General features: G+C 27.1%; 1 protein-coding gene across 1 annotated transcript in view; it reads left to right on the plus strand.

Annotated features, from left to right (window-relative positions):
• Nucleotides 1-14,188: 14,188 nt before the first annotated feature.
• LOC107444455 (BAH and coiled-coil domain-containing protein 1) overlaps nt 14,189-15,376 on the plus strand; it is a 168,058-nt gene continuing 166,870 nt past the window's right edge. The window contains exon 1 of the mRNA XM_043039086.2: nt 14,189-14,294. The gene's annotated coding sequence lies outside the window, so the exon portion shown is untranslated. The remainder of the gene's footprint in view (nt 14,295-15,376) is intronic.

The raw sequence follows: 15,376 nt of genomic DNA on the forward strand, positions 1-15,376 counted from the left end.
AACCATAACTAGTTATATATGGATTCTGGGTCAAACTATTCCTAATAGTATATGGATTCCGGATCTAATTATCTCTAGTGGTAAAAACTGCAAAAATTCCGAATCAAATTATGGTAAAAAGTACTTTTTACCGAAAAATCCATTTTTACTAATATACCGTAATTTTTTTAACTAATATTTAGTGTAACACTGTAATTTAAATAATATTACTGTGAAAATGACTGTATAAAATTTACGGATGATGCACTCAAGGTGCCACTACTTTTTACCGGAATTTCTTACAGTTGTACGGATTCTGCATCAAACTCATTCGTGGCATACGGAATTAGGGCCAAACTATCCCTATTGGTAAACTGATTCCTGGTCAAATTATCCATTGTGGTGAATGGTTCCCTAGTAATTAGCAATAAGATTGTCGTTATAGATTGATCTTGTAGATTTGTGGGCAGGGTTTCAGACTCAAAAGTTCCACCGTAAAAGTTAGTTGTTCTATTGTCTAAAAAGTTCCTTACCTGACTTGAGTCCAAAACTACAAGGTTTTAGATAGAAACGGTTATTACCTGAAACCCACTGGATTGCCTTCCTTCAGTGTTTAACTTAATAAAAATTAATTTGTTATTAGATTTGCATGTTACAAATGTTTGAAATGTTGATACAGTTAATCTATTTGATTTTCCTTTAGTAGTTCTTAGGCACTACGACGAATGCGTAATTAATAATATTTTGTATATTTGAAATACTTAATACAAGGAAAACATTAAGCTTAATTTCCAAAAAAACTCAAATTTCTTAGTTTGATATTCTAAAATATAATATAAAAAAGGAAAGAAATTATTTAAATTTAAAATGTTTCTTTGCCAGTTATAAAATTTTTTTACTCTTGGGAAATATTTCACTTGTATTTCAGCGTTAATAAATTATATTTTAAAAATATTTACGATCTTCTGCCCTTTAATTCAAGGTCCCTATTTTGGAATTCAATGACAAAATGACAAAATATTTAACAAAAATATCATGGGACATCATTATAAAGGAAAAAAATCACTTTCTTTCTAAATTATAAATATTAAAAAGGTTGAAATGTATCACGTTTAATAATAATAATAATCAATGACAATAATAATAATTAATACCTTTGAGAAAATAATTCATGAATTAATAAAACTCATTAGTAAGTTTATATTTAATAATTTTTTTTTTTCATTTTTTCATCCCTTTATGTAGTCAGTTTATTTTTTCTTTCTTTTCAAAATATTAACTTCAATTTCAACTAAATAAACGAAATATAAAATTGAGATACGCGTTTTCCATTTAATTAAACATTGTGAATGTACAAAAATGACATTACAACTTTTTGTAGATGTCACTAATATTTATTTTTATTTATTTATTTATTTTTGCTTGTTTAAATAAAACTTGTACTTGTTTAATTAGTAATTAAAACATTTTCGTTTTGAAATGTTAATATGAAGCTAAAAATTTATTATGTTAAGCTTGTATTTACTCATATTTAATGATATTGAATCAATTTTTTTTAAACTATATTTCAAGTGTTTTGTTGCAAAGCTATATTTTAAATTTTTTTTTAAAATTACTTTTTACTTAATCTTTCTAATGTATTTTAGGAAGTGTGTTCAATATTTAAAGTAATCTAATTAATATAATATAATTTACTTACTGAAATTTGAACCTTAAATAAATTAATTTAAGAAATTAACTTAAATAGTTTATATGTATATTTTAATGTCAAATTATATTAAAAAATACCAAGAGAGTTACAGATTATAAAATTAATTACCATTGAAGTTGTTTAACTTTAATAACATATTATTACTTAGTTTAAAAAAATATTTTTATTCAACTTTTCATGCTAATCTACAAATGAAGTGTATCATTCTTTTAACAAATGAAGATTAAGTAAGATAATTTAACAATAAAAAATTAGTCAAAGTGCCATTCAATTAATTTATATTTTCTGTTAAATATATTATGACAGTAAATCTATAAATCTCTGAAAAATTCATGATTCATGAAAACACAAAGAAAACTACTAGTGAGCTACGTAATTGAAAACTAAAAGTATTTTCAGTTTTGAATTGAATTTCCATTTCTAAATTTTGAAACATCTTATAAGATTATCTCTGATTCTTTTAGATGCAATAAAAGTTAAGTTAATAACAGACTTAAAAAGAAAGACTTTAAGAAAGATAAATTATACTAGTTTCCAAAAATGATGTTCTCTTCCTTATAATATTTGAATGCAATGTATACATTTTAATTCACAAATCTTAAAAAATGATAATAATAATAAAATATAAATAATAAAATATAATAATAAAATATAATAATAATAATAAAAAATAATAATAATAAAGAAGAAAAAAAATTGCAGTAAATTACAATTAAAGAATTGAATCATTAAATTTAACAATAAATTAATTTGTAAAATTTTATGAGATAACTATTTAGGTTTCCAAAAATTGTATTTCAATCAAATTATATTTGTTATTTGAATATATTGTAAACATTTCTATGCCTTAATCGTAATAATCTATTAAAGGTAAAAACTTAATTACAAATTTAATATTGTAGCTGTAAACATGTTTATTAAATCATGTTTACAAATGCTATTTTGAGTGCGTATGTAGTAGACTAATTTTAGTTTATTTTATAACCAGTGTTGAACAGTCGACCCCTTTTTGGATTTATGACTTTTAATGTTCAACTCCGTGGCCTTGTAATTTTAAATCCAATCCAGAAGACAAGGGAACTTGCGGATCAAACTAGCCTCTGTGGAGGACTTTCTAATGGAACTTACCCACATTTGCTTACCCTGGAGAGGAGAACCACGAAAACCTTTCACTGTTAGCTCAACGGCAAGGAGATTCCATTGCGAAATTCAACTGCAACTGAGGATATTTTGCGTAAGCATTGCAGTCGGTGCGTGCTGGGAGCTAAATTTGTATCGACATGACATCTCTGGGACTCGAAACTGGATCACCTCATTGGGAAGCGAGCTATTTAACCCTTTAACCATCTCAGAAAATCCCACTCGGAATTAAAAACTCCGCTTTTTGTCATTGTCGCCAATATATTTCGATGCTAGGTGACTCCGGAGATAGAGCTCTCGCTTTCGAATGAATCTCATTGCCGTTGAGCTAACCACAATCAATGTTCGTGGTTTTCCTCTCCATGTAACGCAAATGAGGGTTAGTTCCTTCAAAAAGTTCTCAACGTAGGCTCGTTTGCCCCAATGCTTGATCCAGGAGTTCGCTTGCCTTTTTGGTTCTGTTCAAAATTACGAGGTATTGTTGAATTATTGATAGCCATTCACTCAAAAATGGATCGGTTGTTTGATACCGGTTATGAAATAAAAAATAAAATAAAACACCCTAAACTAATTGAGACAGTCTTCAGTATTTCCTAACCTGTCTGATATTTTTAAACTTATTATAATGAGCCTAATGCCTTCAGGGTAGTTAGGAAATGGAAGAAGAATATCTGACTAATTCACCGAGGCTTATTGCTCTAAACTTTAAGGCTGTTTAAAATAAACCTTCACTACTCTGGGTTTATTTTTAAATTGCAAGAATAAATCTGGTATTATGCATTTTATAATTAGCCTAACGTTGTGTGATCCTACTTTATATAAGCATGAAATATATCAGCTGATTAAAACTTCAGACTTTTTTTCCAATTAGTCTGATACATTGCAAAATAACGTCAGCTGTTTCTAAAAGCAGATTTATTAAATCTTAAACTCCGGCTTGAATAAATAATAACATATGGAGTTGATGAAAGCTTAGTGACCATTTGAGTACATTAACCTTCATTTGAATTCCCACCATGACCAAGAAATATCGATTTCAGTTGAAAAACCATTTTTCCTTTTTTTCCCACATTTTAAAAACATTTGAAATTTGTAATTCGATTCATTTCAAACAAAACATGCGGATGAGTAGCAATTTATCATGTTTATTCTAAATTAATGAAAAATGTTGAGAACGAAGCAGCTTCTCCTGGTTGTTGTTATTCCAGAAACCCAAATTAATCATATTGTTTTCTGTTCCACCATGTCCCCAAACGCAGTTTTCTTACACGTTTTTTTATGTTTTATCAGTTATACGCAAGAAGAAAAAAAATTTCTGAGAGAAGTTTCTTTTTTATCATTTCCATTCATCATTGTGAATAATGATTAAACTTAAGAAGTAGATTCTTGAAAAGCGTGCGTTGCCTTTGTCTTTTAGGTTTAAGTGGTTGTGTTGCAAAACTTTATTATTAAAGGACAAAAAAGAAGAAAAAAAATGATAGTCAGGTGAATCATTATTTATAGAACGGTGGTAATTATTTGCACTTAAGTTTGGGCTATATTTATTCTAAATAGATATATTTTGCCTCTTCAGAATACTTTTGCATGAAAAAAAAATTATAAGACTCTAATTTTATGTATATTACACTGTAAAAAAATACGGTACAAAGTACTGACACACAGGGTGCCGGTAGTTAAGTGCTTTTATTTTACTTTACAGGGTACCGGTACCGTAAATCCATTTTTACCACATAGAAAAATCTGGTATATTGTAATTCTTACTTTTATGTTTATTTATAATTAGAATGTTTCAGTGATTTTACGATAAATATTACTGCAAAAATTACGGTGTAATATTTTACAGTAAAAATGGATTTTACGTTAAAATGGATTTTTTTATTAATAACAAAACAGAGCAGAGATGAGTTGTATTCGAATTGAAACGTTATTTTTAATGCATATACGAATGCTAATTTTACTGTAAGTTTATTGCATTTAAAAGCTAAAAGATGAAGGCTTTAATTAAATTACAAAAACTTCCCTCCAACAAATCCTTATAATTTATTAAAAAAATTAGAAGAAAAAAAGATTTATATTCAATAAAAAAATATTCACTTTAATGAATATGCAGCTTAAGACATAAAAAATTGAATCGTAACTTTGGTCAAGTTATGGTTTACTCGATCGTATGCTCCATCGGGTTTGACATTTTTGGACAAACTGGACTTAAATTTTGATTTTAAATTAGTTGATTTCAATTGAGCTATTAACCCAAATTTCTTGTAACGCGTTTTAATTCGAGTATGCTAGAAAGATAAAATAATTATTGATTACTAAAATTTTATAAATTATTGATTGATAAAATTTTATGATTGATTTTTACTACAAATTTGTAAATGTTTTTTAATTATAATTTTAATTAATTATGCATTGATTTTTAAAATCTTATGAATGATTGATTGCTGAACCTTTATAAATGATTGATTGCAGAAATTTTAAAAAAGGAAATTTATGTATTGTATATTATAATAATTATAAGAATTTATGAATAATTGATAGTTAAAATTGTATTAATTATCGATTAAACATTGAAATGTTACAAATGATTGATTTTTAATGATGAAATTTTATAAATGGTTTAATACTTGTAACTGATTTTCTTAAAGAATCCGTTTTCTTACCCCACTTTCAAAGCTGTTATCGTTTTCAAAGCTGTTTAAGTTTTTTATTTATTAATTTAAAAGTGTCATTACTGACCTAAAAGTCAATTAAACAAATTAATATTAAATGCATTTTAAGAAAAAAATTACGTAAAACACAAAAATGCGATAAAATTAAGAACACGAATATATTTAAATGATTTTATATTTTGACATGGTAAAAAAAAAATCTGTTAATTTAAAGAAAAAAAACTGTCAGCTAGTATGACAGAATAAAACCGTTTATTTCTCTGAAAAATACTGCTATTTAAAAATTACTGTTTTAAGCAGATACTGTTTTTAAGCAGGTAAATGCTGCTACATTTTTTTTTTTAGATATCGTCAAATATATGGGGAAAGTCTTAAAATTTTTTTCTTTCTTTTTTTTTTGCAGCTTGTGGGTAACAATTAAAAACAGAAGAAAAAGCTGCATTTCTTTTTAAACAGTTTTTTTTCTGTAATGAGTATGTTTTTTTCTACAGAATCTATTATTTTCTGTTACAATCAAGGAGTAATTTTATAGTTAAATTTCGGTTTCTTACAGGGACTAGAAATAACAAACATGAATTGAATAGATGCTACACGTGTGATAAAAAAGAAAAAGAATGATTCAGTTACATCAAATCGATCTTCGCTTAACCTTGACACTTTTAATAATCTGGTAATCTTTATCAAAGACCATAATTTTGGGATAAAAGGAAACAAAACAAACAGTAATTATTGTTGAATGTGGCTAATCTTTTTTTGCAATTTAGTTGCTTGGACATTTGAGTCCAGTTTTTGGTAATTGATTGGATAATTAAATTTTTTTTATGATTGATTTCTGTAATTTTATAAGTGACTTATATTTAAAGTTTAGAAATAATTTATATTTAAAGTTTTATTAATGATTGACTGATTATTAAAATTTTTAAAATTATTGGTTGATTGCTAAAATTTTATAAGTTTAATGATTGATTATTAAATTTTATAAATGAATTAATATTTATAAATGATTAATTTTCATAAAGACTGTTGTTTCACTTATTTTCATTTTTAAAGATTTTCTCATTTTAAAGCTACTTAAACAAGTTAATATTTATTATGTTATTTTAAGAATAAAAGTTACATTTATTTTAAGAATAAAATTTTGTAAATCTACACCGAGAAACAAAAAAACATGGTCAAAACTGCCAGAATATGGTTATGGCTCTATAGGGCCACCGAAGAGATCGATAATTCTTACTGAAGCGCTTTGGTCATGATTTTGGTAAAAAATATAATTTTATGATGTGTGATAAAATTTGGTAACATTTAGTAATTTTATAATGATACCTTAGAGCGAGGAATGCAAACTATTAATACGGTAAAATTAAATTTTCAGCTTTCTATTTTTCACCCAAGTGGGGTAATAAGAACTATAATTTGGAAAATGGAAATTTCCGGTAATCGTTACCATATGAGCGGAAAAATTCGGGTTTAGATATCGCCCATTTTAATTTTCATTACCAGAATAGTTTTTTTTCTTCTTCTTTTTAAAATTAGAAATGTAATTACCATACTGTGCGGTAATTTTACCAGAGTTTTTTTCATGCAGAAATGCGATGAAAGCAACAAAAAGAATTTACATTTTTTCCTAGAAAATGTAATACAGTATTTTTTTTAATCATTGAGTAATTTTGCAACTAAATTACACTTTCCTACAACGAACAAAAAATGTATCTCACGGTAAAGAATTCCAGATCAAATTATGTATTAAGTGCCGGATTTTCGGGTGCATCATCCGTAAAATTTTATACCGTAATTTTTTCTGTAATATTTATTTAATTAGAATTATTCAATGATTTTTACTATAATTATTACTGTAAAAATTACTGTGTATCTGAAATTTTGTTCCGTAACATGTGTTGGTAAAAATGGATTTTACCATAAAATCCATTAATCCATTTCAATACTTTATACCGTAATCCGTAATTTTTTACAGTGCACGAGTTGAATTACCGCTACACACAAAAAAAGAACAATTCGTCTACATCAAATCGATCTTAGCTTAACCTTGACATGTTTACTGGTAATCATTACTATCACAGACCATAATTTTACGATAAAACAAACGAACAAATCGTAATCATTGCTGAATTAGGTTAATCTTTATTTTCAATTAGTTATATGAACAATTAAGTGCGGCTGTTGGCTTAGGTGACGGGTTTTTCTGAACACTTGTTTATGAGATGCTTTGTTAATCTTTCTTCTGTAGCATGATTAATGAGTTTTATTCTAGATAGATTTAGTTATTGTTAGAAACAGATTGTAAATAACAAACGTTAATAAGTAATGTCTTAGTTTTTGTTGTCATGGAGGCTTTGTTGTGTAGTTTACAAGTTTAGAGAAAACAATTGAAGGAAAGGAAGTATTTTAACTTGTTTCGGTTCTGCGTTTGAAGTTAATATTATGCTTATCATTTAAGATTTAAAAATGGCTAGAGATTTATATTAAGATCTTGTTTTATAATATTAAAGTATTTGGAAACATCTGATTCATATTTCCTGTAAGCAAAAAGTTTTTAACTACTTACAAAATATTGCTCATAATTTTTTATAATGTAAAAAAAAGTAATGGTATTATAAGTATCAAAGTGTTTTGTATTGTCTTTCAAAATAGCTTGAAAAGTTTGAAATTGAACGTTATAAAAGTAAAATTATAACTATAAAATTGTAATATAAAAATTTTATTTAAAAATTTTTAGTTTTTTTTCTTTTTCTAAGTAAATCATCATTTTCAGAATCCTAATATAATTTTTTTTTTATTCGTCTTCATAAATTACTTTTTTTTAAAAAAGTATTTGATTAACAGGTTTGCTTATAAAAAAATAATTTAGAACTTAAACAAAATTTAAAAGTTTGAGAATTAAAATTTTTTAATAGACAATTCTGTTTGGAGGGTTTTTTCCTCATAAAAACAAAAAGATTATTGTTGTATTATTAGGTTGTTAACGAATAATGTCAGGCTGTCGTATTTTAGTTAACAGACCTGTTTTATTTAAATTCAAAGCAATAGAAAATAAAGAAATAAATAAAAATAAAAACTTGTTGATTATAAAAATGTGTTTAAGCAAAAAGAATTTTTTTTTTTACATATTTAGAGATAATAACAATACAGCATCCAACAACAGATTTAATGCATAATGTCAGGATTCCTGCGTTTGAAGCATTGTGTTTAAAACAATTTTAAAATAATGAAATAAGAAATAAAATATGTTATGAAAAGATTTTTTAACAATATTAATAATAATTAAATAATAATAATTAATATTTAATGATAATAATTAATATTTAATAATAATAATTAATAGTTAANAATAGTAATAATAATAGTAATAATTAATATTTAATAATAATAATAATAAAAATTAATACTTAATAATAATAATAAAAATAATAATAATAATAATTAATATTTAATAATAATAATAATTAATATTTAATAATAATAATAATTAATATTTAAAAATAATAATTTTAATAGGGTATTTTTTTAAATAAACAATAATGATTTTATCTTTCTAAACCTGAAAAATACTTTATTTCTACTAAAATGGAATTACTTTAAGACCAACATAATAAAAGGGACACCTAACATACAAGGGATGCCAGTTGCTATGAATTTCCTGTAGCTTCTACAGATTTTTGTTTTAACTGTACAGAGTTACGAAATTTTTTTTTAAGTCTATTCCTCGATTTTATTTTCAGGTATTCCTATTTTTTTTCCCACCACTACGTAAATAATGTCTTATTTCTGATTCCCTCCCCCCCCAATTCAATCAAATCGGTTTCGTTCACTGCAGACAAACTAGATTATTTGTTCAAGTATTAAATTCGACGAGAAAATTTCGCTAAACTTTTTAAGCTCTAAATTGTTCATCTTTATACAATCAAATATCACGTATTTTAAGAATAATGTAACTTATGGAATGTATATTAGTTGCATGTTAAGGAAAAAATTTAGTAAGTGACCGTTACTGCAGAAAAGTGAATCGCTGTAGATATAGCACTTTTTTCATCTGTCGTCGATAATATTTTTATCTGTTAAGATCAAGCGAACGGATTTCAACGACCTATTTTTAGCTGTGATGATGAAATCATAGTTATGATGATGCACGCGTTTCTAAACAAACAACTTTAATCTCACGATAAAACTATAATATTTTGACGTTCAGCTTTTGTTCGATTTCAAATTCGATGGTTATTATTCTGTTTCTTCTTATTACACAGGGTAAATTCGAATATCTTTTCTACTTTATGGCAGGATTACTTCCCTACTGCTTAATATTGAATTCGTATATGAATGAATACTTCAGCGAATATCTATGAATATCTTTTGAATGAATATCTTTTGTGAATTCGCATATCTTTTCAACTTTGGTGTTCACAACTGCGGGAAAACGTTTTATGACAAAATTCTATTTTTTCAAAAATGATAATTTAAAATGTAGAAAAATTTGAATTCAGATAAATTGAGAATAAACCAAATGCCGATTTTCTTTCTCAAAGTATCAAAATGTAAGCAAGTTACGGCACGATTACTTCCCTACTGCTTAATGCTGAATTCGAATATGAATGAATATCTTTGAACGACTATCTTCTGTGAATTCTAATATATTTTCAACTTGGGTGTTAACAGGATGCTATAACGTGGAAAAACTTTTCAGGATACCTTCTGTTTCACCTCTATCGGTAATTTAAAATATTGAAAAATGTGCGTTCAAATAAATCAAAAATAAAACATGAAATCATATTAAATGCAGATTTTTTTCCCTTCAAAATATAAAAATGTAAGCAAGTTTTGATAGAATTACTTCCCTACTGCTTTATTTCGGTCTGCTCTTTTCTATTGCTTATGTTTTCATCAAGTTGACGTTTTGAAAAAAAAAATGATTATTTGAAACTTTATAGCTTTTTTCCTGGTTTACTTCATAATTAGAGCCATTACCATTACCATTAGATACCATTGTGCAGCTCTAGTGCGACGAAAATTAACAACAACAACAATCTGGTTTACTTATCTCACCTTTCTATACTTTAAATTTCTAATGTAGATAAAATAAAATTTGCCATCCAACAATTCTCTTGCATTATAACGTCTTCTTCAGACATGTGTCGGCATGCTATAGATTGGAGTAATAGCATCCCTTTCGTAAATTAGATCAATATAGTTTTATTCAGCACAATTAAAGCTCAAGTATATTGAGTGCTCTTCAGTGGTTAGGGCACTGAATAGTGATTGTGAAGAGCTGGAGTTACATCCCCAATCGTGGTTTGAAACGCACTTAGCTTTTAGATCGATAGATACCAGCTTATCTAGGAAATAAAGACGGCATGTGCGCAATGCTGATGACATGACCACAATCGTACCTGTGGGTACGAAATAGTAGACCTTTAACCTCCATAACCCCTCCCCCCTCCTGCTCTGTAACGTGTTGTTTGTGAGAAAGCTTTTTATGTTGTAATATTAAAATTTAGAAAAGTCTACAGGTATATAACTTTTTTTTGTAATCATTTCTTCCAATAATGCACATACATCGAACAATTTTTGTTCTTTTTGAACAGATATCTGTTTGCCTAATAATTCAGTTTGTTTGACCGATTCTTTTTCAGACCAAAGTGCATGATGTTTCCTTTCATTCATATTGGTTTAAAAACATTACTGTTCCGGACTCATCCTTCTTAGCTCGATTTAGTCTTCACCTTAAATGCTCTCATGAGAAGTCGAAAATCAGTTATACGCAGTCTGTTGTGCATTGAGAGCATTAGGAGAGTTTGATGTCGCAGTTTTTCGTGTTATTTATCAATTATTAGATCGATCCAGTTGAAACAATCCTATATAATCTATCTAAAAAATTTGAAATAAAAGTATTTAATTAGCATAATTGTTCAGTTTTTTTTAAATAAAATCTTTTTGGAAAATTATATTTAAAACGAAAGCATTTTCTAGGGATGAAATAACATATCTTGCTGTTAATTTACAACGAAGCAAGGACATTTAGTTTCTTCTTAAAATATTTAACTGATGATGTTTAAATGGGGAAATTTATTTCCTAACCGCAACTGCGTATTTCTTTCTCATTCCATAAGCCACATTTATAAAATTGCATCACAGTTACATTATGTTTAAATAAAACGTTACGAAATGAACTAAAACGAAAAAATTTTGACACATTAAAAAAGCAATTTCTGTCTTAAAATAAGAGAAAGACGTTTCCCCAAAAATATGTAATCTGCTCATTTTTTATTCTTTTGATTTACTACCCGGTACTTGATTTAAGATAGTTCAGATTTAAAGCCACGTACATCATCTAGCTTTCAAATTTACGTTTTGGAAAGAAAAAAAATTTAATTATGTTATTTAATAAGATAAAAAATTCGCCACTGATTCATTTTTTCATCAGCGACCGGGGTCGAAATTTCGACTAACTATAAAGCTGACTCATTATATAGTTTCTAAGCTACACATTATGATAATTACTGCATAATATAATGTTATTTTATATTGTATTCAGGAATAATGCAATATTATTACATATTGTTTTTTTAAATTTTTATTTTATTTTATTTTATTACCGGCGTTGAGCAGCCGATCCAATCCTAAGTTTACAACTATCAATAGATATCTTATAATGCAACTCCGTAGCTTTGCAATTTTGAACCAAACCCAGAAGAAAGGGGAACTCTTGGATCAAGCCAAACTAGTCTTCGTGGAGGACTATTTGATGGAACTAACCCGCATCTGAGTTATATGAAAGGAAAACCACGAAAACTTATCACGGTTAGCCCTACTGCTGGAGAATTCGAAGCCATGATCCGAATCCTCTAGAATAAAATACCGGTGAGGATATTTTACGTCAGCGGAACTGGGATTCGAACCTGGGAGAGCGAACGCTCTATCCTCTGTGCCACCACCGGCTCTCTCTAGATATATTGTATTGAGGAAATGAGTTGTATAATAATTCATAATAGATTTATAGATATCATACAAATTTAATGAGAATAACAAAAGTTAGAATTTTATTGCGCCATAACAACTAAAAGAAATAATCTATCTATCACAAGGATAAGTCAATCAAATCAACAAAAGGGTCATTCGTCAAACAAACTGAGATTTTATTTACTAATAAGGCAGATTTTAAAGCTAATTGTCTATGTCGATGAATTTCAGTCTATTTCGAAAATGCTATAAATTATATAAAAATACCATTTTCTCGCCTAACTAACAGCCAATTTTGAACTGGGTTCTAAAAGGTGTCTCCAACTTGAACATGTATGTCATACGAGTGTTCTTGATAAGAAATATGATAAAATTAAACTTCAAATTACATGCAATTTATAAAATTTGAATCTTTACAAAACACATTTCAGGAAAAAATTATTCTAATTTTTATTCTATTTATTTATTTATTTTTAGAGGATGTGGATTAATTCTTTATACAAATCTATATAATAAGCGATACTAGTCGTGATCGGTTTTTGAATTTTGACTTTAAATTTGTTGTGATTTGTTTGATTTTTTTAAAAAAAATTTTATATTTAATCTTACGTTTAAAGAAAACGCATGAACTCTCATTCCATAAATTTTTTCCTGAAATCTTGTAATTTTACATTTTCAAAAAGTTGTGTTTTCAGGATTAAAGTGAAATCGTGAACTATATTATATGTGAGTTTTTAGCTTAAAGTCATTTCGTGCATTAAAGTTCAAATCGATTTGAGAATAACATTTTTAGGTTAAATTTTTTTACTGATTCTCTTATTTCCTTTAATTCGAAGAAGAAGAAAAAAAGCGTTGCGGATGGAAAGAAAAATTGAGTAAAACGTGCTTTTGAAACAAGTACAAGCAACAGAACTTAGCTATCTTATCTATTTCAGACATATATGCGTGTAATGAATAGATTAAATTTAAATTGTAAGGCAACAGGTTCTCCAAGGTTGCATTGACTGCTTATTGCCAAATGCATTAGGAACTTTTTTTCTACTCAAAACAATCACAGATGATCACTTTACAACTTCATCAGGCAAAAGCTTTCTGATAATGTTTTTTATAACTTTACCAATTTTTTTAAACCGATTTTTGTGTTTTTTTAAAGATTTAATCAAATATTATAATAATTTGCTAAAAGAAAATCTCAATAAGCTAATTCATTTCATGGTTTAAAAAACATTTTTACTTCAACGTATGAAAAGTATTAAGAGAGTTTCACACTAACTGATGAAAAATATTGAAATAAATTTTACATCAGCAGCTAAAAACTTCTAAATTACCAAATAAAATTAATAATTTTTTTTTCAATATTTTTTAGCTAAAGCATTATAAAAGAAAATGTGTTTTTATACTTAATATGCTACGCATTAAAGATTAGAGGCAACAACCTTAAGTTGTAACTTGCTGTCGAACAAGCATCTTTTTATTCTTGGACATTTCAACAGAAGATCTGCTTTCTTGTCACGTGACTTTATTTTTACTTCATCAAACCATAAAACATCATTACTCAATTTTAATGTTTACACAGTCATCATGTTCAACATTTTCAAACAAAGACTTTCTTGCCGCATTTCATTCAATATTTTGTAGGGATCGCGTCAAACCATCCAACCGCTGACGTCACCGATGAATCCGTAGGCGTTGCGCCTGAACGCTGACGCACGGCTAAGGACCAACTATTTGTTCCGTACTTCTTGTTGTATCATTGAATGTAGGGAGAACGTTTTGACTTGCCGCGAAAAGACCGCCCAACGACCGGTTAAGTCAGCGAACTTTACGTGAGTATTCAATTTATTTTCTAACCGATCTACATCAATTATTTCGATCGGTTGATTATTCGCTAATTCATCCGTAGGAACTAGTGAAATTGAGACCTGTAATGTATTATTTCGTTTCCAAAGACTACAATGAATTGATTGCGTTTTTAAGGTGATTGATTATTATTATTTGTGTCCATATGTCGACTATGTTGTGAAATTTAAGATTGATTAATTCGCTTTTAATTGTGTTTTAATTGGTTGTGGTTTTATTTATATAGTCAATAAGACGAAAAATCATCTTAAGGTTGATCATTATTCGAAGAGTAATATTTCGTTGATTATTGAATTTAAATATTGTGATACATTCTTTGGAAATATCAAACTTTTCAGAAAAAAAATTGCGATGAATATCTGACAATACCCGACATTTTGTTATCGTATTCGAGATTTGTAGTTGTTTCCAATAGCCACAAAACTATCGTATTCTAAATTGTTGTCTCTATTACTCGCAATATTATCATTTTTTTCGATATCTTATCGTTTCTGATGATCATCATGATATTATTGTTTTCTATAATTATCATATGTTTGATTTTTATTGTAAGATAGGGTATTCACGATACATCGATGGATGAGAAAAAAAATTTCAATATTGTTATTGCAATGATTGAAAAATATCGATATTTTACGATATATTGATATGTTGCGCAGCTCGTCGGCAACACTGAGTGAAAATAAATTATTTTATTTGCTATTAGATAACCACCTTAAAATAGTTGAAAATCGACTTGTTAAGAAATTTACGTTATAAAATGAATATTCTTTACTTACAGACAACCATAACATGTTTGTCTTTAAAATTCAAGTGCTTTAAAAATAGTGAAGGTTATAGGGTTAATGATTTAAATAGTGACGGGAAAATGTTGAGAAATATTAATATTTATGCTATTAAGATAACGATATAGTTAACTTCAAAACTAACTTTACTTCAAAATTAAAAAATTTTTTAAAAAAATTTCTAGACTAATGCTGAAAATTAAAATTAATATTGAAAAATCATTTCGAATTAAAATTCCCCTTTCATCAGGGGAAACTTTAGG

The sequence above is a fragment of the Parasteatoda tepidariorum genome, chromosome 1 (genome assembly GCF_043381705.1).
Source record: "Parasteatoda tepidariorum isolate YZ-2023 chromosome 1, CAS_Ptep_4.0, whole genome shotgun sequence".
Classification (NCBI taxonomy): domain Eukaryota; kingdom Metazoa; phylum Arthropoda; class Arachnida; order Araneae; family Theridiidae; genus Parasteatoda; species Parasteatoda tepidariorum.